Source organism: Amblyomma americanum, chromosome 2 (genome assembly GCF_052857255.1).
Source record: "Amblyomma americanum isolate KBUSLIRL-KWMA chromosome 2, ASM5285725v1, whole genome shotgun sequence".
Lineage (NCBI taxonomy): Eukaryota > Metazoa > Arthropoda > Arachnida > Ixodida > Ixodidae > Amblyomma > Amblyomma americanum.
Window position 1 is genome coordinate 174,761,206 of NC_135498.1, and position 22,302 is coordinate 174,783,507.

The following is a 22,302-nucleotide window of genomic DNA, read 5'->3' on the forward strand; positions in this document are numbered from 1 at the left end:
AAGCACATAGTCACTGAAGCCAAGGAGCACCGGGAATGTCTTTATATTTAATTTTTTCTTCAATGGAATATTAATAAAAGCCAAAGCAGATAGCCACATGCCGCTTTTGGGATCCAAACGTACTACCTGCAAATTTTGCGTCCAGTGCTCTACCAACTGAGCTACGGCGATGGCTGTCCGATCTTCTGCTTTCACGGGTAATTATGTGTAGTCTAACTTATCCTCAAGAGTGTTCACCTGTGCCGCCCTCTTCCATGGCGGCGGAAGTAGAAAGTCCTGTTGTGCCGCGATAATCTCTGAAAAGTATGTCCAAGAGGGAGAGGTGTAATGGAGGTTGTGAAAATAAAGATGTCAGCCGAAATATTTTCAAGCAACGTTTGTCCAAAAAGGTAAAAGACGATAGCAGCTGCACCAACCTTTGTGGCCCCTCCTGGTACAGCGTTTCCCGCACTGCGTGCTTTTCGTTCTTGATTGCGCTCTTCGCCCGGCTCCCTTCCCCGTCACGCACTTTCCTTCCTGGTTGACATCGCTTACGGTAATGCCAGAGGGCAGATGGGGTGATTTTTCACGGACATTCTGTGTTTACTCAGGATGCAGGGTTTCCTTCGCTTGCGAGACCGTCGCGAACGGTGAAGCACATAATCGGCGTCGCGCTCTGCTATGATGCCCCCTGTCTGGCGCTAAACCTGAGGCTTGGAGCGTATATGTTTTAGCAGTCGTTCATGCTGCTGTATCTTAATGCGTTTTGGGAGGATTCACATGCAGTGTCCTTCACTTCACAAGGCTCTCTACATTCTCTCTATACTTGCATATATCACAACACACAAGCGTGGGCACGGAAACATACTCAACAATATCAAAGGCTTCACTGTGAGCGGGGAACCTTGGCATAGAAGTTCTCTGCTATACTCCGCCTGTGAACTGCATATGCCCCTTCTTCTATTTGCCTTCTCCGTTTCGAACCATTGTCTCCAGTGTCCAACATTAAGTCATTTACAAGTGATAGCCGAGGCTCACGGTCTTAGGTTCAGATGTCTCATTTTTTTTTTGGTATTACGTTGAAGCTAGGGCAGGTTAAATGGCGCGTACTGCAACGAATTTTTTTGACTTTGTTATACGCTTCTGTTATTTTCGTATGCTGCTGCGCTTATATTATGGGTGACAGCATATGCAGGAACCTTAGAGCAATTGCATTTCATGTGGATGCTGGATGAACTTAGAAAAAAGGGATGATTGGCTATATCGCTAAATGAATGTATTTCGCTTTAGTATTGAGAATGCATGAGACGGCTAGTACTTCATGCTGAAATTACCAAATCTCTACAACTTTAAACACGTTATGAGAGGACAGTTATTCTTTAGAGGTGCTTTTGATGTTGGGAAAGAGTGGAAGAAAGAGTAGACGAGAAAAACCGATGCTGAAAGGAAAACACAACTCCATGAAAGCCACCGATACGACCCCGAGCAAGCTTGGAGTGCACTCGAAAATATATGAGCCTGGCGAATTTTACATCAAAGCCTCAGCTGAACAACACGCTGAGCGACTGCGCAGCTGAAATAAAAAAGCCAACAAGTGTTCCATGCAATGCCTGAATACTTTTCTTGAGATTGTCGTTACTATGCTTAAAAATCATGTTGTTGGTAACGGAACCGTTGCGACACACGTGACTTAAACATAACCTCCACCGCTGTCTTTACGAAACGACGAAACGTGAGGATAAACTTGGTAAAAGCATTGAACGATGGTAAATGCATTGCCGTACAGGTAGGAAGGAAAGCTCTCTGCAGCGAAAACTACCGCGAGACACTCTTGCTCGGTAACTGTGTAGTGGCGTTCCGACTTGCTCAACGACCGTATGGCATAAGCTATCACATGCTGATCTCCACGTGGCGCTGGATGAGCACAGCGCCAACTCCGACAGCACTGGTGTCGGTGTGAACTTCGATGGGAGCAGACGGGCAGAAATGGCTCAGGATAGGGCCCGACAACAGGAAAAATTTCAGATGGCGGAATGCAGACTCACAGTCAGGGGTCCACTGGAATGGCACGTCTTTTGGTAGGAGGCGCGTGAGAGGGGAGGCGACGTCGACAAATCGCGGAACGAAAAGGCCAAAATACGAGCACATAGCCCTAAAAAACTCTAAGTTCCTTGACTGATTGCGGCGCTGTGAAGTTGACAGCCTCAACTTCCTGGAGATTCGGCAGGAGACCATCGACAGCAACCAAGTGACCGAGGACAATTATTTGACGTTGGCCAAAGGGACACTTCTTAGAGTTAAGGATCAGGCCCGATCTTTCGCTGCAGTCGAGGACGATAGCGAGGTGGCTGTTATGTTCGCTGAATGTCTTCCCAAAGATCACAACATCATCCAAATAACACCAACAAATCTGCCCCTTAAGACCACGAAAAATAGTGTTTATAAATCTTTCAAATGTGGCAGGTGCATTGCTAAGTTCAAAAGGCATAACATTATATTCATACAGTCAGACAGATGTGACAAATGCCATGTTTTCTTTGTCTTTCGGGTGCATTAGTCTTTGCCAGTACGCTGATCTCAAATGAACCGAGGAAAAGTATGAGGCAGAGTGAAGACAGTCGATGGCATCGTCTATGCGTGGGAGCTGATACACATCTTTTTTTTTTGTGATGGCATTCAGGCGACAACAGTGTACGCAAAATCGCCACGTTTTTTCTTTCTCTTTCAGAAGCATAACTTCAGCCGCCCAAGGGCTTGAAGATTCCTGGATAGCTCCTCGGTTGGACATGTCATGAACTTGGTCTATTGGCTCACGTTTGGTAGGCGGTACGCGGTAAGGCCTCTGTCGTATTAGAGGTGCGGTGCCAGTGTCGATCACATGATGAATGCGAGAACGTCGAATGGGGGCTGGAATGTCTCTGGAGAACTCAGAGTGACAGTTATATATGTTCGTGTGCTGGCCAGAGTTCCCGCCACTGCCGCAGCAGTTAGTTCTTGATTCCTCGGCCAGGCTCACAATACGACTATCGCGCCGATTACAGAGAACTAGATTTCTGTCCTTGCTGAAACGTCACTTACCTCCAGCACTGCGAACGTCGCGCAAGTCTTAGCCAATCACTTTTTGCGCAGCAACATCGCCGCCAGCAGTGCTGTCCGCGCTACTACAGCTCTTACTAAAAAAATAAACAAAAGATGTCCGGGAAGTGTCGTTGCGTTGAATTCCCGAATCGGAAATCCTCTCTTGACCCTCCTTCGTCGCCGTAACCCTCTTGCTGTGAGCGTGGATGATGTCCCTATTACCACACTAGTGGACGCTGGCGCCCAAGCTTCCATCTTGAGCTCATTTCACCTCCGTCTTAAGAACATTGCGACGCCCGTTGTTTTCGCAGCCGTTCGTGTCGCCAAAGGAAGAGCCTTTATGTCATTGGAATGTGCACTGCACGTGCTAGCATTGACGGAGGTACACCTATGCTGTACACCGTCATCGACCGCTGTCGCCACGATATCACCCTTATAATTGAGTCTTTAACGATCCACGCTTCACCTATTGATTGCACAACTGGCCTTCGCTTGGATCTGCCCCTCTGCCTTGAAATTGCGATACGATGACCTACGCTTCGTTTAGTTCACTGACTTGCCGCGCGAATCGACAGAGTATTTCTCATGTGCACGTTTTACTGCATTCCCGATGGTACCTATATAACTACACTATCGTGACCTTAAGTAGATACACTACCGTGACCGTAACCGGCAGCCGTACCTACCTTACGCCTCTGGACGCAAGTGTTACCACGTGGCATCGCACCCGCTCAATTGTTTTATTCTACGGAAGAAAGTTTCTGCTCTCACTCGTGATCTTAACATTGGTAATTGTAGACACCCCCGTGTGAGGTGCAGAAAAGATCCTCAGAGAATTTGTGAACGCGGTGCGTCGACAGTGGTGCGTCGGACAGCTGAGCGCTGCGCGTGCCAGCCCAGCGTTGCACGTGTACGCGTGCGAAGGGTGTGTACGAGGCGACAAAGAGCGTGGCGAGCACGAGGAGCGGAGAGCTGACGTGTCAGAAAACCGAGCTGACGTGTTAGAAAACAGATTATTTAGCAGGGTGCGCGAGGCCGGCCTCACGACCAAGCTGCAGAAGAGTGATATCGGAGAGAGTAACATCTCCTTTCTTGGACACCAGCTTGGAGAAGGGAGCATCTGAGCTTTAGAAACAGTGGTGGAAAAGCTTGTCAACGTACTGCTTCCAAAGACGAAGAAGCAAGTGCGGTCCTTCTCAAGGCTTGCCGGATACTTTCGCGATTTCATCCTTGGCTATGCCGACAAAATCCAACCGCTCGTGGAGTTAACACGCAAAAATGAACGCAACATTGTCTCTTGGACACTACAGTGGCAAGCTGCTTTTGACGAGCTCAAGAACGCATTAAATTTCAGGCCCGTATTAAGAGCTCCAATTCTCACTAAACAACTCGTGCTTCGCACAGATGCTTCCGAGGTCAGCGTAGGCGCCGTTCTTCTGCAGGAGCATGATGGAATCTACCACCCGGTGTCATATGCGAGTCGACAGTTGTTATCTCGCGAATCTCGCTACTCAGCGATTGAACGCGAGTGTTTGGCGATAGTCCGGGCTGTTGAGAAATTCCACATCTTTTTGTATGAGACGTTCTTCATTAGTCAAACTGCCTACCAACAAATGGTGTATTTAACGAAGGCAATGCACTTGAACAGCAGGATACTGCGTTGGAGCTTAACATTACAAGAGGATACCTTTCGTGTAGAGTACACCAGAAGCTCCGAAAACGTATGCGCCGATTGCATGAGTCGTTTGTAAATCACCAGAGGGTGATGTCCAATGTACAGTGCCCTTGTGTTTGCAATGGTTACCTGTGCAAATGTAGCCCAGGAGTGTCTAAAAGTTTTTTTTCTAATTTTTTTCGTTTTACTGTTATGAGTTGTTCAGTGTGAACATTTTAACCTTTATGGTACAGACGTGTGCAAAGCGTGTGTCCAATGATTTGTAAAGTTTATATATTTTCTCTTGTGCCCGATGTGTAATGTTGGACCCCATGTTCTCTCTGGGTGTGTCACGATGCGCCTCCTCGTGTCGAGGTGTATAGTGCCTTCGCTGACTTCAACGGCGTCTAACTTGTCTGTTTACCACGTTAACATTAGTGTTGTGTGCACCAACATGCAGTTTTTTCTATCTGGAAAAAATTCTTAGAAGAGGGGGTGAATATGTGAGGTGCACAAAAGATCCTCCGATGATTTGCGAACGCGGTGCGATGGCAGTGGTGCGTCGGACAGCGGAGCGCTGCGCGCGTCAGCCCACCGTTGAGCGTGTGCACGTGCGAAGGGTGTGTGCGAGGCGACAAAGAGTGTGGCGAACACGAGGACCCAGTACGAATTCATTATGTCTGTCAGTGCCCTCACCGAGGTCGGGTCTAGGTTTCTGAGTGCCTTATTGGTTGCTCCATTTGGCCCTGCAACTGAAGCGGTGCAGAGTCGGCCGAGTGCGAACCACACTTCGGCGTCCGTGATGTACGCGTCCATGGTCTCTTTGGGAAGTCCCTCGTACGCGGGAAGAGGGTCTGTGTGCGACGTGTTAAGGTATCGGTTGCGCAGGTCTGCAAGGAGCTCTGCGTCTGTACCCTAGCATTAGCCTATGAGCTGTGCAAGTTGATCACTTTGGGTGGACTTTGAGTGCGATCTAGCAGGTGTCGGAGCAGGAGAAATGTTTTCATGCTTCCCAGTTGTGTGCTGTGACTGTGGATATCTACCCCCATTGTGAGCGAATGATAAAGATCTTCATGTGGTTGAAATTATTCTGGAGCTCTTTGCTAAGGCACCTTTTTCTTTTCTCTTTTCACTCCGTCCTTTATCCCTTCCCTTACTGCGCGGTCCCGGTGTTCGCAGATGTGACACAATTACTGTGCCATTTCTTGTCCTCAAAAACCGATTCTCTCTTTGATTTCGTTTTTCACTGAGTTCGGATAGAAGCCTTGGGGAACAGCCGGGAACAAAGCTAAATGTCTTCTTTTAATTGTCCGCTTCGCGTTCCGCGAAACCAAGCTGTGGACTTGAGCAGGTTCCCCGGGACCCGATCGCAGCTTCTCCTGTTTCTTGCGCTATGGCGGCAGGTTCTTAACGAGCCCCGCTTGTTTCACCAGGGTACTGCGAAGCTTTGAGAGGCCTGCAGATACAAGCGATGCGGCAGCTTCATAACGCGCCCAGCTTGCTTGCCCAGTGCACCGCGGACAATGGAAGGCTCACAGGCGCAGGCGATGACTGCAAAATCTTAATACACAGCGGCAGCATATGTCACTGCCTCAGACGCGGCCGATGATGCAGGAGCGAGCTCTGGATCAGGCGCATGCGCTATCACAGTAGTAGCAGGCGCGGATGCATCAGCCACAGGGTGACCGAACGGCACGTCATCACTGGTTCGCGCTGTCTCCACCGTTGGTTTTGTTGCCGACACAGTGAGTGTGTCGAACGAAGAACCAGCCAAGGGTCCATTTGCACCTCCTTTTGGCCGACTGCCAGCCTGTCTGGCTAGAAGAGGCCGGCATTGCAGGTGTTGCTGGAGCCAACCGCGGAAAGGCGACAGCGGCAGCATGCTAGCAAGAACGCTGCGCGGGACATGTCAGCGTCAGATGGTCATCCCCACAACACCGGAAGGGAAGAACACAGCCGTCGCTGTGGTGAGCGTCAACGACGCAGCCCACGCAGAAAGTAGGCCCGATGAAGCACGCCGCCAGCAAACGCGCTGCACGCGCAGATATTTGTGTTCCGGGTTAGATGCAGGCATCTTCATACGAATGAACTGCGCTCCGGCCACGACGCCACGGCAAGATCCCATCTGGTCCATGGTAACCGATAGGACCTTCCTATATTGGCTGAGGACCTGGACTATAGCCTTCCTGGTCACGTACGAGAGCAGGAACAGGCAGACCACGGTGGTTACTTGTGGCCCAGCTTGAGCAACGGGAATATTTTCACTGCTGATGACCAGGCATACGGTCTCAACGATGAGAGACTTAGATGCCATGGTCTTGACTGCTCCTTGAAAGGAGTGGTCGCCGATATGCTCTACACAGTTTACTTCGGAAAGACCCACTATCGAGGCCGCGGCCTCAACGACAGTGTCAGGACTGGTCCCTGGAGTGGAGGGTCGTGAACAGCGAAGACTTGCGCCTTCAGTGGGCACCAGGACGCCAACGGCACAATACTGACAAGGACAGGACGTCTATAGCGTGAAACATTCATTGACCTTACAGGCTTCAAAATGCAAAAGCGAGTGGTTAGAACAAGTTTTTTTTTCATTCACAGGAAGACTAGGACTCTCAGCGGTGTACATACAGAAAATTAGACAGGGCGTATATCACAATTGATGCCATGAGAAAAATTACAGGATTGCACTTAAGCCTGCTTAAGACCAGAGATGCGAAAACCTGACCCTTTCGTCTTTTTCTTCGTTCATTTTTTGTTTTTTATCAAATATTTGTATTTGTATTATTTTATATTATTTATTTTCTCTCTATTTTAGTTTCTTTTTGGTTCTGTTATACTTTTATTTCTTCATTTTTATTTACAATGAACTTTATTTGTACTAATATTTTTATTTAACTTTCTGTTCTAAGTAATAATAATAATAATTGGTTTTTGTGGAAAGGAAAATGGCGCAGTATCTGTCTCATATATCGTTGGACACCTGAACCGCGCCGTAAGAGAATGATAAGGGAGGGAGTGAAAGAAAAAAGGAAGAAGGAGGTGCCGTAGTGGAGGGCTCCGAAATAATTTCGACCACCTGGGGATATTTAACGTGCACTGACAACACACAGCACACGGGCGCCTTAGCGTTTTTCCTCCATAAAAACGCAGCCGCCGTGGTCGGTTTCGAACCCGGGCTGTTCTAAGTAAGACATCATTTTTCGCCGAATCAGGGACACAAAACCCGCTTCACACGCAGCAATTAATTACTTAAATCAATTTAACTCGTTACAATTCGTCGCCCACATTCCTCCCAATTTAAGTTGTATTCACACACTACGTAACACAATTTGACTTTTACACATTAATCTATATAGGACGACAGGATCGCGCCGACAAGATTTGCGGACACGTTTTGCGGACATTTTTTTGCAGACGAGACAACCATATAATGCTTTCGCATTAAAAACTCACCAGTATAGCACAAAATTGACTACAAGATGCAAATGCAGAGAGATTAGTAGACCTGAAAATTATATACACTGAGTTTGGTGATACAAATAATGTAATGAAATTATATTCATATATACAAATAACGTATGCATAACGTTTTTTAAATTTATACATGTATATTATTCTTTACTTGCCATTGTCACCACTTCGCGCACTTTTGCGTGCGCTCCCAGACCCCCTTAGATTGTGTGGGGGTAGCCTCGGTCACAAAGGAGACGCCCTAGACTCAGCGTGGCCAGCTCAGCCGGAGACCAGTTACCAAGTGACAAGGGGGTTTGGTCGTTTGGTGCCCAGCTTTCGCCGGTCGCAAGCCAGAGAATGGGTCGGATCCAAAGGTTCACAAAACAAAACAAAGTTTATACAGATGAGAGACGATATAGAGGATTTCACAATCACTCGTACGAGCACATACAAAGTGATTTACAAAAACAACGCAACTCGTTCAAATAAAAATCGAGAGAGATTACAATTCAAACAAAATATTTGCACCTAAAGTGCACTAATACAGAAAGAGATATACAAAACACAATTTGTTCACCGGGCACTGCGACAGTCCGAAGACCTGAGGAGCACGACGGGGCCGATCCGCAGACTGGCGCTCGTTGCCTAGCTGGCCCGTGGCTGGGCGGTGGTGTTCTCCCGGGAGTCGAGCCAGTGCGCTTCTCTGAAGCTTAAACGGCGGCTCGGGCTTACAGACAGCGGTTCAAGCCCCTCATTTATAGGCGCATTCCGCGTCTGTTTGTTCTTCGCGCCATGGCAGGCGCGCACATACAGGAAGTATCAACTGCACAATTTCCTTCTTCTCGCGCCGGGCGCGCGACCCCATTGGCCTAGCACAGAAATCGCCTTCGAGAAAATTCTGGGCAGAATGCAAAGGGCAGCAGCTCATGCAAAGTTACGTGCTCTCCGGGGCTCTTTTCCCACTGTTTTTTGTTTGTTTTTTTACAGCGCGCGGGCGCGATTGTTTACGCGCAGTGCCGTTTTTTTTTCGAACATGCGCCGAATTTTGTGACACTGCCCCTTCTTTTAAGAATATTGTGCAACAATATCACAAAACACAAAATTCGTGCGCACATGCTTGCGCTCACAACCTCAATGGCGAATGCCAAAATACACACATCATTACATTGATGTCCCTGCATATAGCACTTGACAATGTTAAAATGCTCTTAAATACATGACGCAACTCGTCAAAACATTAACATAACATTACACAGGGAGCACACAAGTATGATGCATGTTTTTGCCGTTACTTCCACGTTCGGCATGCATGAGTGTGGAACAGGACTGTATCCCTGAAGTTTTCGATGGCACTTTTTCTTCTCTTTCGCACGCGACTCTGGCATTTCTTCATGTCGCGAGTTCTGCTCTTTATCCGCCTTCTGCTGAAGCTTCTCTTCCACACGCGCTTTTGATTCCACTTCCTGCTCGTAATCCTCTGTCTGTTTCTGCTCGAACTTCGAGCCCTTCCTCTTCTTCTTCGGCTAACGCGTCTGTTGCGAAAAGGTTTAACGCCTGTTCGCTGATGACGGCTCCACTTTTCTTGTGTTTCTTCTCGGCGCGCGCTCTTCTATTCGCGCGTACGCTTCTACACTGGGTACCTTCTTAAAGTGGGGTTCGTTCGTCTCAGCTTCTTTTCCACTTTGCTGCAATGTTCGTGCAGCTTTTTTGCAACCTTTTTAGCTGTGCTCAGCTTGGTTCTGTTTCATTCTGGTTTCTTCCTGACATTTCTCTGAGGTCTGTCCTGTTCGCTTGCACCCGTATCGGTGGTGGACGAATCGCTTCTGCTTCTTTGCACTTTCTTCCAAATTCTTCTACGAGGCACGCCTGGTTCATTTTCACTTGCATCATTCGAGATGGGTTCTCACGATGAATCCACTGGTTCAACTCGTAGTTCTTCGAGCACTGAACTTTCTTCCTAGGTTCCTCTCTTGAGATCGTCATTTTCAGTGCACTCGTGCTTCATTCCTTGCAGTGCACGTTCGCCTTTCTCACAGGCAAAATTTTCATGACGTTCCTCATCGGGAGAGGCCTCCTCGCTGCTCGAGGTTTCACTTGGAATAGATTCCAGTTCTTCACTGAGGGTGCTCTGCTCAGCTGCAAGTGCGCGTGAGCTTTCGCACTGTTTGACATTTGAACATTCATTCTGACAGTCACCACTGTAACAATCAGGCGTGCAGCACTCTGACTTCTCGGTGAAGCTCCTGCTTTTTTCCACAGCTTCAGGCGCCTTCTGCAAGGTCCCCTCTGACTCAAGTGTTAGGTTGGCCTGCTCCACACTGCCTACTCGCTCGGTGTCAGCTGCACTCTCACTTTCCTGGTGAAGCGACACTTCGGTTCGGTCCTCACTCTCTTTAATTTCAGCTGCGGGAACTGGCTCTTCCTCAACCAAACTCTCACTAGGGAGCTAGTTACAACCCCTTCTGTGGTTGCTGACAATTCAGGCTCGTTAGTGTTCCACATGTTCTCGACAGAGGCTAACAAATCATGCTCTTCTTCGCAGCCTTCGCTTGTGCTTGTGCCGCCGGCTTTCCTGAAGACCTTTCGCCTACCGACCTTTCTTCCGCATTAGGAGTTACGGTCTCGTCAACCACATCGGTAGCCCATATCTCTGGGTCGTTCGGCGATTTCGCGCCCTTGATGTTACCCAGGATGAGGTCATAGAGCGGGCGCTGCATGCATAGTGCTGTCACTTCTTCAGTAAGGTACGGAGTGTTCACGTGTACTATGGCTTCAGGCAACAGCTGAGCAGAACCATCCACGAAATACACAGAGCTCGTCACTCCAGTAAGTTCTTCATTGGTAACCAATTCTATTTTGATGCAAACAGCGGTGCTTCCTGTGCTTCTCATAAGAGAAACCGAATTTCCCCGATTTTTTTCGGTGAGAACCGGCTTTCCCTCAGTTAGAGACCCTGATCTGACGCACGTAAGGGTTCATTACACTGGAGGTTTTTCCCAGTACGCCTGTTCTACGCGGTCGGCACTGACTTTTTCCTCCTCTCTGTCGTCCGAAGAGGCACAGGCATGCGATACCTTTTGGAGTGGTTTCCCTAGACTTGAACACGCCGCAGCTTTGTGTCCCTTATCTCCACACTTGAAACAAACAGCCATTCCTTTGCTGGCTACGTTGCTACGGCAATCCGAAGCGTAGTGGCCTACCTTCTAGCGCCGGTAGCATTTCGGCAGGGGATCTTGCACTCTTCAGTACCTGCCCCTTCTTTTCCCTTGAGCTGTGAGCAGAAGCTCAATCTTAGTTCTCTCTTCATGATCCCTCATAGAATATCATTCTCTCTTTCAAATTTTCTTCCTTGTTTAATTTAGAATTTCACTGCCTCTCTTTGGGCACTTTTCCTTTCCTCAGCACCATGAAGTGCTCTCTTCTGTTCTTTTTGCGCTTTTTTTAGCTATGGGAGCCATTTCTCTTGCTTTCTCGGCGGCTTCTCTAGCCATCTCTCTCTGTCTCTCTTTTTCTTTTCGTTCTCTTTCTCTCTCTTCCATTTCCTGGTGCACCCAGTCCGCAATCTCGGATGCTTCCAGGCCAAGCTTACGGCCCAACTTAACAATATCTCTTAGATCCATTTTGGAATCCCAGCCGTTCAAGCCTCAAGCATAGATGATCTCGGGGAACCGTATCCAACCGCCTCTGCGCGGCACCACACAATATCGCTCCGCTGCTAAACACTCGTTTACGACCTCTTCGTAAACTCCTTCCGAGTCTTTCTCCGTTCTCTGGGCTTACAAAGCCCCAAACGTCTTGTCGCCGACGCCAGAATATGTCACCACTTCGCGCACTTTTGCGTGAGCTCCCAGACACCCTTAGAGCGTGTGGGGGTAGTGGTCTCGGTCACAAAGGAGATGCCCTCTACTCTGCGTGGCCAGCTCAGCCGGAGACCAGCTACCAAGGGACAAGGGGGTTGGCCGTTTGGTGTACAACTTTCGCCGGTCGCAAGCCAGAGAATGGGTCGGAGCCAAAGGTTCACAAAACAAAACAAAGTTTATACAGCGAAGAGACGATAGAAAGGATTTCACTATCACTCGTACGAGCAGATACGAAGTGATTTACAAAAACAATACAAATCTGGCAAAATAACAATCGAGAGATATTAAAATTCAACAAAATATTTGCACCTAAAGTGTACTAACGCAGAGAGAGACAAACAAAACACTATTTGTTCACCAGGCACTGCGACAGTCCGACGACCTGAGGAGCACGACGGGGGCAGATCCGCAGGCTGGCGCACGTTGCCTCGCTGGTCCGTGCCTGGGCGGGGGCGTTCTCCCGGGAATCGAGCGGGCGCGCTTCTCTGAAGCTTAAATGGCGGCTCCGGCTGAAAGAGCAGTTACAGCCCCTCATTTATAAACGCGGTCCGCGTCTGTTCCTTGTTCGCGCCAAGGCAGGCGCGCACATACACGCAGTATCAACTGCACAATTTCCTTCTCCTTCTCGCGCCGGGCGCGCGCTACCCCATTGAACGAGCACAGAAACAACCTTCCAGAAAATTCTGGGCCCTTCTTGCGATGCGAAGACGCCGGCACGAGAGCGAAGGAGAGAGGGTATCACTTTAGAGCGGTCAAGGTCACGCCCTCTCCGTCGACGGTGAGCAGAAACTACTCGGACATTCTAGATAAATCGGTGCCGCGCGTGACCATGTTTGCTTTGGCGCCGCGCCGGCGAGCTGAGTGAAAAGGGCAGCAGCTCACGCAAAGTTACGCGCTCTCCGGGGTTCCTTCCCCGCTGTTTTTTTTTTACATCGCGCGGGTGCCATTGCTTACGCTCAGCGCCGTTTGTTTTCTAATATGCGCGGAATTTTGTGACAGCCATCATGCATTTAGATGGGAGGGCGGTGGGAAAAAAGCTGGTCGTAGGTTGCTTGGCATGCCCAAAGCCCCTGCTTTTTTTTATTTTGGCAGAGGCAGCACAAAAGTACTTCAAAAATATACGCAAGTTGGCTTAGTAGGAGAAATTAGCGTTTGGTATAATAATCAGGTCATAATCATAAAAGCAATTTCAGTTACATTTCAAACCCCAGAATAAGAAGAAACTACTATATAATAATGCATCGAAAGAGGTTCTGTCAAGAACAAGAAAATAAATCAAAGCCATTTAATTTGTAGCCCTTCAAAAGAGAAGTTAGCGTGCAGGATAAGCGCTATTCCCCGTGTTCAGACGAGGTGGAGGAACTATCCAACTTTGTGCATACATAGTGGGGTATGGTGTCCACTTGGTTTTAAAATTTGGATGACTGTAAACCATTCATTTTTTGTCTTAATTCTGTTTTGGACTTCACACTCAGTCTGTATTTATATAAGCTGTACATACTAGTTACCTTGGCACTATGAAAAATTCTGCAGTGTGGAATTGGTATGACGCGTTTTAAAGAGGACGAGTGTATTTTTTCTGCAAAAGATGAATGCGTTGTAAGGCAGACAGCGCTGAAGTTCCCAATTCTAGGTGACAGTAGTTAAAGATGCGAGTAAAAATTGTGTTATATAAAAGAAAGTTAGTTCTAGTACATAGCTGATGTTTTTATGCGCCTACCTGCTCGGTGATTTGAGCAAACTTTGTTGTCAGGTAGTTTACGTCATCGTTCCAAGACATATTGGAGGAAAAAATTACGCCTAGACATTTTAAACTCTCCACAATTTCTACGTTATGGAAATTCAGTTTAAAGCATGATGTGGCGTGATCATTTCTTTTAGTTGTCAGAAAATGAATGATTTAGTTTTCTGTTCATTTATACGCATAGAATTAATTGTTGGCCACTTTCCCAGCGCTGCCATTATATCGTTAAGTGGGGATATTATTTCTGAGAAAAAGATACAAGCATCATCCGCATACATAAGAAATTGTACTGTGGGGATTATGTTTTCATTATTGTGGGCGCTAGATGCGGCCCCACATTTTTTGCCGATGGATTGGTTCCTATGAGCGCAGACGGCCAGCGAGCAACTCGTACGCCCTGGCACTCAGCCTTCAGCGTTCGCGTCGGCGCGTGACTGGAACCTCTTCCTTTTCCAAAGCGCCAGTCTTCGTGGTGGGGCTACACAGCCCCCACCCGGGCAACATATCCAAAGAAAAATAAACGAAGGAAAAAACCACAGTCACAAGGAACCAAAACACTAGGAACAAAGATCTATAGACATTATATACAGGTGAAGTCTGTGTCGAGGTTGTAGTCCGATTAGCAAGCAGGGTGATGTATAAGGAGCTGTTCCGGAAGTCGCGGCAGGGTAAAACGCATTGGCCGGAGAGGTATGACGACTGGAGGGCAAGCTGAGGAGCCATGAGTCGTCGCTATGCTGCATCCTAAGTCGGGAGACCAACTTTCGGGATGGTGCACGAGAACCAATAATGCAAGCTGCTTGCGCCAGCTGTGTCGACGGTGGGTGTTTAGCTTGGCAAAACTGTGGCATAGGACGGCGGTTAACGGCCTAAGGCTGCCACGCACGGTGCGGGTTAGGTGTTGTAATGAGACGCGGGTGTCGCCGGCTCATGTGACGTTGAGGAAGCACAGTCGCAGGGAGTCTTCGTTCGGTGGACTTGACTGAAGAAGTGCGAATTCCACGTCGAAATGCCCGTGGCATGGAGGGAACGACGACATGAGCAGTGAGCATTCCTGTGCACGGAGCGGATGGTGCAGGTGCCGTGGGAGGAACGCGCAGCCGTGCAGTCAGTGTACCAGGGTCTTGACGTATGGATGCACATGAACGAGGAGCTGGCAGTGGCACTGTGGAAGCAGAGGATTGCCGTGTGTCCAGCTCTTGGAGTAGGGGCAGACGGAACACCAAGGCGAGGTGAGTCTCTTGCGGCTCCACAACATGGGCCAGGGACGTTACGCGGCATGGAACATGGGGTTCTGACGGTGGGGAGGCGCAGAACGCGACTAACGCGGCCTCGCTGTGCAAGGTAATTGCATGAAGTGGCGAGTGCGCTTGCGGCAATGAGTTCAAGAAGTGGCTTGAGTCTAGTACTGCAGACTCACACAACTTGCAGGCCAGCGCTTCAACAACGGTGGGGCTTTCAGAGGGCGTCAAGGCTTCAAGACGCTGCACACGAGGGCGAGACAACTCAGGATGCACTCCCTGGGTTGTTAAAGAGTCGGAAGGCGATGCACCAGTGAATGGAATGCCCTAGAAGGCACTGACAGCCGCCTGCAGGTCATCGTATAAAGCTGGGCCGGCTTCCGGCAAGATGAGCCGCTCGAGGAGGCCTTAGGGGAAGCGCATCCTAGACAGAAAGTAGTGCATGATCTGACTGGACACAGCATGAATAAATAAGTGCGATTCTAGAAGAATGAACTACAGGCGGGGGTTTTCCTCATAGAAAGGCGCTACGCCGGGAAGGTCAGGTAAGCCACGCCGTGGAGCCGGCGGCTGAGTGCACTCGCCTTGGTCGTAAGACGCCGGCGGAGGCGAATCCATGACGCGGAGAGTTGGAGACAGATGGCTGGTCTGGATAAGCCGGGCAGCTGGAGGGTGCATAGTGGCTATGCCATGCCGGGAACCAGCAGACAGCGAGGAAACCAGGCGTGAGGAGCGCGGCGGGTGAAGTGGCGCGACGGCGGGCTGCCTGCGTCCGAGAAGTCCGAGGTCACCACAATGTGGGCGCTAGATGCGACCTCACATTTATTGCCGATGGCTTGAGTTCCTAGGAGCGGTGACGGCCAGCGAGCAACACGTCCGTTCTGCCACTCAGCCTTTGACGTTCTAACCGGCGCGTGACTGGCACCTCTTTCTTTCCCAAAGCGCCAGGCTATGATGTGGCGTTACAGTATCATTAAGGTATGCATTGAGCAGCAGAGGTCCTAGTGTGCAACCTTGTGGTACACCATTTGGGTAGATTTAACTGCAGAACAGGCATTAATTAGCTGATCCAGTTGATTTCTCTGGGTAAATATGATCGCATTAGTTGTAAAGCAGTTGCTCGGATGCAGTATCGCTGTATTTTTTGCAACAAAACATGGTAATTCACAAAATAAAATGCCTTTGAAAAAATTGACAAACACATCGAGTGCAAAGGAGTTTGACAAAACGTTCAAGAATAAATTCTTTTTTGCAAGAAGAGCCAGTTCAGATTATTTGTTTTTAGTGAAGCCAACTCATATGTAGTAAGCATTTTGTGTTTGGCAGTTGTGGTGTCGGCCTGGACGGCCGCAAGAATTGAGTCGAGACTAAGCAAAATATGACGAATGACGCTTTATTCATGGCGGGATGGGTGTTTTTATAGCCCAGAAACGTAACAGATGCACATAGACAACGCCAAATCCAATCCAAGTAGAACCAAACTGAAACCCAGGGCACAACATATTCCCTTCGGGGAAAAGCAAACATTGGTGAAAAATTGAAATTGAATGGAAAGATTTGAAAACGAAGTTACACAAATGGAACATGAACCAATATCTGAACACAGAAATTAGCTTACTCCTATGTAAGCTTTGAGTCCAAAAACAAAATTTCATACTCCAGCTCGAAAGAGAATGCATAAACTATTCACTCCATCAAAAACAGACATTTCACAATTCATCAAATTAATGAATATCTCAAAGATCCCTAAAGAGCAATGAACACTTCATAGAAAACAATGTATAAACCCGTCCAAAATAAGTTCTCCCCCCCCCCGCTTTTTTAAAGATTTAATGAGCGGTCTTAAATGCATGACAAGCTGAAATCCTCAAGAATGCTCAAGAAATACTGGTAGGCCAGTGTCACTGAAGACTACTGGTAACGCCAGACACTGGAGCTCAGGTGATATCACTATGGTTTGGATTAATTGTCTATTTCCTGAGCGTCTCCACAGAATATGCTGGTGGGCGTACCCATGAGCAGTGAATCCTTCATACATATAAAATGATATCTTATAAAATGGTCCTAAATGTTGTTTTTATGAAACTACCATAGAACATCAGGTAGTTTTAATTGGCTTGAAGAAACATGCTACTAAATGGTCCACATGACCATAGAACGTCGGTGCGCTTTACTAAACCAGGATATACACACATGAATATCGCCCAATTCTACTAAATCGGAATAAACATAGAAAAGAACAGCAAGTCACTTTCTGAAGAAGTCACACGACTCGGAATGAAATGACGTGTAACGTCTGACATGAAACAGTACTAAGTGCGTCTGTCTGCCAAAAAAAGGAAATATGCATAGGAACCTGAAAAATCATACTCATTTCTGAGCAGTTCAGCATTATTTTTATCATGTTAGAATGTCAATTAGAAGAATGCTCTTATTAAGAAATTCAACCTCAACATATTATACTCAATAATCCTGAAAACACAATGAAACAAATATCAGTAACATCCAGATATGTCACATCATAATATGACTTTAATATTATGCACTGCATTATATCAGATTCATTCCCCAAACAATAACTACTTGGAAGGAGCAACTGCGAACGACAGAAATGACATTGAAAGGCATGTAAAATACCCGGTTGCATTCCATGATGCAAAATAGAATTATATTACCCAAGAATTTAAATCTCAATGCACTGCCCCTTCTTAGCCAAGGGAGAACATTGCAAGAGAAGTTAATGGGACACATATTTCTTGAACCAGTATGGCTTGCGAGTGTTCCTTCTTGGTGGCTTCGGTGTCAAACTGAAATATTGAGAAGACGTCCTCATTCTACGTTTCGAAGGCTTCCGTCGGCATCAGTTCCTAGGCGGAACAGCTGAGGCTGGTCCATTTTCATCAGCCAGCACTGAACACTGGGCACGCAAGGCAGGAGGCTCATCTTGACTGCCCACAGATAAATCACTTCGCCACTGAGCACTTGTGTCAGAAGGCACATCACAGCGTTCACAGGTAAATCACTCGCGTCACTGTGGAGGTGGGACGACATGGATTGTCCTGCTGGTGGCAGTGAAGAAGTGGTGAAGCGAGTTCTAGCTTCTGAAGACTGAGGTACCGATGATGCATCAGGAGGCTGCCGAGGCAACACAGGGCCCGCCGAGCCTTGACCCTGTGCCTAACTTTTAGAATCGTAGGGACAAGGCAACTGAAATAAATCAAACTGTTCATCCTCTTCACGACTCAGTTGTCTCGGTACTATTGCCAGCTTGAAAGCGTTCCATAGCTTGCCGTCATCAGGGGGGTTAATGCTGGACCATGTGGTTGAATGACCTGCCGTGGAGCGGAGAAACCTCTGTCTCCCTTGAACGGAATGAGGGGTTTACGAACTTTGAGAAAGTCCCCTGACTGAATTCTGGGTGGTCGTGCTCCACGTTTTTTTATCTGTGTATTCTTTCATCGTCATCTGTTTCTTCTCCATATTTTTCTTCAAATCCTAAACAGCTAGATAAGGATTCTCAGCAAACAACGACAGAAATGAAGGAAATACAAGAATATCTAGCTTTGTACAATGGCATATGTTATGAAGAACTGCCGGTTCCAACCCTGCTGTGGTATGAGGTTAAGGTTTAGAGCTATATATGCCCAAATATTGTGCAATATCGGTTTTCAAAGGCAGACGTTCCAACGATGACAGTTGAACAAAAGATTTGAAAGTTCTGTTAAAGCTTTCAACTTGTCTGTTGGCCTGCGGGTGGTGTAATGAAGAATGAGGCAACTTGATAGCCTTGTTACTCAAAAATTGCTTAAATTCCTTGGACATAAACTGGAGGCCTTGATTGGATACTATCTCTTCTGGATAGCCTTCATGGCCAAAGAAGTGAAGTAGAAGTCTGTAATATCTGTAGTTGTTACATTAGCTGTCATATTCACCTCAGTCCATTTCGAAAAATAGCCAACTAAAGTGATGGTATAGCGACAATGTCGTGGCTTTCGCTCAAACGGGCCGGCTATGTCGACAGCCAACTTTTGCCAAGACTTCTCTAGAAAAGAAACAGGCTGCAATGTAAGCACAGATGTTTTCACCATTTTTATGTCATAAACAGCAGTGTGACATTCCGTGTGTGCTACGAGGATCCACGTTCGACGGCGCGGCGTAGACGGAGACCCGTGACAGCGGCATCATCAATTACCCAGCCATGCTCTTTGAGTGACGACCAGAACAACCGGACCCGCCGCCGCCCCGGGGAAACAGGCTTTATCCTCCCCAATTTCCGGGCACATTCCAGGACAAGGGAGCTGTCAGCGGGCCAGAGCGCGCCGTACCACAGCCGACGCTATGCGCTACCGCGAAGACAACATTCTTTCCCTCCCCCCCCCTTTGTCGTGGGCTATCGCCGGGAAGGCACCCACAGCTTCCCAGAAGGGCCGTGACGGACACCTGTCATGGCGGACAGGCAGTACTCGCCAAGAATGTGGAAAGACAGGCGCTAGTGAATTAGCTCCGAAGAGAGAGCCTGTGTATACTCTCACTTGAGAGAGAGTGGTGGCGTTTTTGTTGTTTATTTAGTTTGTATTGTTAACAGACTCTGGGTTCGACGCTAAGCCCAACCCAAGGGGTGGTCCCCTTCTCGCATGTTATTTTGGATTGGAGAATTGATGCTTTGGGCGGGCCACTGGAAATGACCGCCCTTAGTCCTTTGTTAATCAAGTGCTTAAAAGCACATGTAAACGGATGCAGTCCAGTCTGAGCTGGGGCTCCATGCTTAGCATGTAATGTGATGCTACTTAGGCACTAACCTGCCCGGTCGATGAGTAAAGTAGTGCAAAGTTTGTTCTTTTGTAAATTCAGTTCTGCTTTTTCCAGTTTAACTCTCTGTATATGTATGTTGTAAAATTATGCTCTGCTGTCATCATCTACAAGCTCGCCTCCTGTTCATCTTCCAAGCCGAACGACACTAGAGGAAGGGTTTGTGAACCATCCTCGAAGAAACGGACGACTATTGAAATTCTACTGCAAGGACGCTCAGGACGACATCGTTCGCCAAGAGGGCCTTCAGTGCCGAAGCCCGACGGCGTGCAGCTTCTGTCAGCAACCGCTCGAGCCCAACTCCGGAGCCACTCCATCGCCCCCATGAAGTCGTCGGCACGTAAGCTCGGACGCCCCAGCCTCTGATGTATAATCTTAATCATGTGTAATTATTGAATATATCTGTTTGTTTAAACTAAGCCATACGGTGTCTCTTTGCCTCTCCGTCCCGTGTGGACCTGCGCATTATGGGGGTCATCACACTGGTGTCAGAAGTGGGGTCTCAAAAGCAAATGTCCTCTGAATGCTGTGACATTCATGACTTCAAAATTGTAATCAAAAGGGAATCGCGGGACTGATTGTGGGACTTTTACCCCCATTTGAGAGGCTTGAGGCACTGGAGGGCTTGAAAAAAAAAATGACTGTATCTGAGGGAGCTCCCACTCCACAGCCGTCGCTCGGAGCAAGCATGCTGGCATTAGGAAGCGTCATTCCGACGTTTACGGGAGATAAGACAGGGGTTCCAATCTGCGATTTCTTTTCCATGCTAGAAGAGATTGGGAAAATGGGGGGATGGTCCGATGCTCAAATGCTGGGAATGGCGAGGTGTAAGATGGCAGGAGCTGCTCATGATTTTGCATGGCGAGACGAAAAAGTAAAATCCACAAAATCATTTGCGGAATTTAAGAAGCTCGCGTTTGAGCATTTTGACACTGAACCACGTCACGTGCGAGTACAGAGGTTCCGTGACGCCGGACAGATGGTAGGGGAGGACGTGCGAACGTTTGCGTCGCGGCTTCAGCGCTTAGCGCGCGATACGTTAAGCAGGGAGGAGGAAGGAGACCAGCTTAAGAAGAAATACGCGGAGGATATACTTAAAGAGGAAATGACCGCTTTGTTCGTGGCTGGTCTGCAAGACCCCGTGCGCCGGTTCGTGCTCTCGCGCAAGCCGAGCAATTTCGACCAAGCCGTGGAGGCCGCATTGGATGAGGAACAAAATGAGGCGTTAACGACAGCCGCAGCGAGAGTACGCGTCATAGAGAGAGCGGTGCTCAACCCTGAGGTTGCTCTCTTGACAGAGCGGTTAGATCGCTTAGAACAGCTGCTATCTCAGCAGGTAGAATGCTAGGTTGAAGCGCGCGCTCAACAGCGCCCATTCGCTGGAAACCGGAGACCGCCACAAAGCTACAGGCGCGGTATGCGAGATTTTGAAGAAATCGTATGCTTCGCTTGCCAGGGTCGCGGACACATCGCCAGGTTCTGCCAAAACGTGCGCCGTGGGGAGCCACAAAGAGAAGCAGGCGAGACACGTCCTAAGCAAGCCTACAGCGGGGCTCCAGATACCGAGTCAAAAAACTAGTTAGTCCTCCCCAGCCTGAGGAGCGTGGGGAGGGAGCAGTAGATGATGAGGTGGTGGTAGTTTGTGTGGCCGACGAGGCATGCCCTGTTGTGCGTTGCAAGTTAAATGGTTGTTGTATGGAATTGTTGATAGATACGGGGTCAAAGGTGACATTGCTTAAGGAGAGCAGTTTTAACACGCTTCGAAGGAAGGGGGACCGCGAGGTGTTGGAAGCGTCTGGTGGTACGACAACCAAATTTGTAGGCATAACGGGGGATCCTCTTGGCATAAGTGGACTCTACCGGTTACACTTCTCTCTCGGCGGAATTGCATTGGAGCACCCCTGCTACGTATGCCCGGACACGGTGTCTCTGCCAAACGGAGTGTCAGGTATATTAGGGCAGGATTTTTTGAGAAAAGGGAAGGTAGTAGTCTCATTCTCTGAGGAAGAGGTTAATGCGGGCGGCTCAAAAGTTCCGTTTTTGAACAGGAGAGGGGCTGAGATTCGCATTACCGATATTGACACCCGTCAAACAGTGGGATCATTGGAGAAGGTATATTCGCGGGTTGCCGTCCGGCTGGTCGAGGAGGCGGTCGTCCTTCCTTGGTCGGAGCACATTTTGTACGCGTTTGTGCCTTCAGATGTAGAGAGCGGCGCCGTGGGAGTGCTTGAGCCGGTCGACTCTCTCAGCAATGGCCTGAAGGCAGCCGCGTGCCTCGTGACAGTTAATGACGCCCACAGAGTGCCCCTACGGGTGGTTAACTGTAGCCAGCAGCCACTGAGCCTTCCCAAGAACAAAACATTGGCTTTCTTCACCTCTGCGATAGAGCAACGTGAGCCCACCGATACGGTACTCGCAACTGTAGAGCATGCTAGTTCTTCGGCTGCTCCAAAGGTGTCGTTCGATCTTTCTCACGTAAAATCCAGG